We start from the raw sequence: 3,157 nt of genomic DNA, 5'->3' as shown, positions 1-3,157 counted from the left end.
CAAGAGTCCTCTCTCAGCATCTTCGCTCACTCTGAAGGATTTTAACTGTGTGTGTTAACCCTCACTCACAAGTTGTAGTTTGAAGTAATGAACATGTCTCCGCATCATCAAATATGTAACGTTTCTGTTCCTCATTCTCTTTGTTGTTTTTTTTTAGGGAGCTTCCAGGAGAAAAGAGGAGCAGAGATTCTTATTTTCAGATTATAAATGCAAACTTGTTATGACAAATTCAAACTATCCTGAAATACAGAGAGTAAAAGTAAAATGTCCAATAAATCTATGCCAGTATTGTACTATTTCCTTGTGTATAGAAATAATAATTATTTTTTAACAAAATTTGCTTTTTATAAACACACACGTATTAAAACTTATCTTGTACATCCTTCCATGTCAGCCCATATGGACTAGTCGTCAGCACTTGGAATCACTATGGTATAAGGCATTAAGAAATGCATTCCCAATATTGAATCCATTAGCAAAGGCTTTCTTTTCCCTTTCCCTGTCCCTGAGGTCAGGACAGGAGTTTGGCTGCAGATGCCTGGAGTACATATTGATGGTTATAATACCTTCCTAAACTGAAAGCATTCCCACCAGCCTCTGAGTTTTATACCACTCTGTTCCGCCTCAATTGTCTTCAGGGCACCTGGGGACACCTGGGTGTTTGCATAAAACCTACACTCCGACGCACTTCCTAGCTCTGGTGCAGAGCTCCTGACATGCCGTCCTGCATGTCTTTTGCCGGCCACCATGGTCAAAACTATTTATGGTTACATGGGAGCAGCAGTGAGAGAGGTTTTGCAAAGCAGACAGACTGGCCAGCAGCCCTCAACCTGAGAAAACCCGTATCTTCCTTTAGCACATACGGGCTAACACACATGATAGAGTGGTTTGCTCTTGTGATTGATATGCTATGGGAAAGTAATTCAGCATTACTAAGAACTTTTAATGGACACATATCTATGTCTTAGATATTAAAGAATTCTTTTTTAAGATTTATTTATTTATTTCTCTATTCTGAGAGAGAGAGAGAGAGCACAAGCAGGAGGGGCAGAGGGAGAGGGAGAGAATCTTTTTTATTTTTTTGACTATTATAAAAGTTTATTTAGCAAAAAAGTTCAATATGAAAATGCACACGACCTGATTTTTATATTGTAGTAAAACAGGTACTATGGAGGGGACGTGTGGAAGCAGTTGATTTCTGATGAACACACCCATTGTTTATACTCGCTCCAAGGCTTCTAACATGATGATACTATTTCCTCGTATTACCACCATTCCAATATTGTTCTGTTGCGCACGAGTTGCCATCTCCACACATTAATCTATCACAAGATTCATAAACAGATTGAACCCCCGCAATATTCCTTGGACATGTCTGCCACCATTTAATTTCAATGACAATTTCTTGTCCATAAATTTTTTCAACTCGGGAGGGTGAGCTTTGCTCATGGTGTCTACCATGCGAGCTCAAAGATCGAGAGAGAGAATCTTAAGCAAACTCTGTGCTGAGCACGGAGCCTGATGCGGGGCTCAATCTCATGAACCTGAGATCACAGCCTGAGCGGAAACCAAGAGTCAGATGCCCAACAGACTGCACCACCCAGGTGCCCCTAGAGACTAAATAATTCTGAGATGAACATTACTTTAATGAATCAGTGCTCCCCAAGGCAGTGCTTAAATAGGTGCTTGCAGAATCAGATCCTGAGACAAGGGCTTGAATACCAGTGGCTTCTCTAGCAGGTAGTCCCCAAAGCAAAAGTAAGGGTAGATGGAGACAGTAGGAGGAGGTGATGGTACAAGGTGCACTCATGAGCAGGTTACCACCGTGGGCAGCTAGAACTCAGTCCCCTGGGGACATCTGGGAAACAGTATGGAACATGTACCAGGATATCCCACCTAGAAGCAAGGAAGCAAGGGTATTTATCCTCCAACTCCCTTCTGTTATTGGTGAGGGCTGCTCCCGGAAACTCCCTATACTCTGGTGTACCCTGATTAGGTTAAGAGAGAGCTCATAGGTGGAGAATTACCAGGGCTTGCTGTTGGAAGCTGTTGACACATGCGTGCTAAGAAGCTATGAGCAGGGAACCCATACTATGTGCTACAGTTGACCCTTGGCACTGCTCACATCCCTATGTTCATGCTCTCCCAACACTGCCCCCCACTTCAAGGAGGTTGCAATCATGATTTCTAAAAAAAGGACTTATAACAAGAGGATTGGCCAGACAGACTCCAATCACTACTGCTGTGGTTGGTCCCAATTCAGCATCTCCTTCCTGCGGCTTTTATTCCAGATAGAAGGTAAAACCCTCAGCCAAGGCTTCATCCCCAACGAGTCTAAGCTCTTGATTTCCTGAATGCTTGTAAAACCTGGGTTGCTGCAGTTGCCCAATTCTGACTGTCACCAGACATAGGGGCACCACGAGGTGGCCCAGTGAATCCATGAGTCTTAACCATTTTATCCTTCCATTTGCTCATGACAATCATAATTAATTACCCTTGCCACAGAGTAAATCCTGTTTGCCTGGTAATTCACTGAACGGAGGAACTCCAAGTAGTCAGCCATCAGCCATAGCTTTGGGTTCAGTGGAACACTTTTTGCTGCCTCCCGCCCCGTACACCTGTCTCCTCCACACAAGTAACCAGTCCTTCCACCCCAGAAAAGCTGAACATTATGGGGCAGAAAAGCACAATTTCCCCAACTGAGTACCTCCCAGTGGTGTGGAGAAAAGCCATTCCTACTTTGGACCTCAGCTTTTGGATCCAAGCATATGTTATCTCTTGAAGGATAGCACCCAAACTCTTGAGAGTATCATCCTTAGGCTGGTGCATTAGTTAAACATTAAGAGGTCATTCCAATTTTATTAGATAAGCCACTTTTGGAGGAAACAGTATATGAAAAGGCCACTGGATACCACGATCATGTGCTCACTGTCACAACTCGTTTGCCAGAAGACAGGTCCCTTCTGCTTAGGATCCCATAATTAGGCTCTGTGGGCCCTTGGATAGTGGTTACTGATTGGCACACTATGGTTAGGAAAGCAAGCCCATACCCAGAATATGTACCAATCCTAACCAGGATTAATCACTGTTCTTTCCAGGGAAGAATGGTTCCAGTGTGATCAACTTGACATCTAAGTGCTAGTTGGTCTCCTGAAAA

General features: G+C 43.5%; 1 pseudogene; it reads right to left on the bottom strand.

Annotated features, from left to right (window-relative positions):
• Positions 1-1,218: 1,218 nt before the first annotated feature.
• On the bottom strand, positions 1,219-1,449 carry LOC114225279 (small nuclear ribonucleoprotein G pseudogene; annotated as a pseudogene).
• Positions 1,450-3,157: the final 1,708 nt, after the last annotated feature.

This window comes from Eumetopias jubatus, unplaced genomic scaffold (genome assembly GCF_037043125.1).
Source record: "Eumetopias jubatus isolate StellerSeaLion01/CBP00866 unplaced genomic scaffold, mEumJub1_p1.0 scaffold_10, whole genome shotgun sequence".
NCBI classification, from domain to species: domain Eukaryota; kingdom Metazoa; phylum Chordata; class Mammalia; order Carnivora; family Otariidae; genus Eumetopias; species Eumetopias jubatus.
Note: the sequence above shows the minus strand (reverse complement) of the source record. Positions and strands in the feature narration are given on the sequence as shown.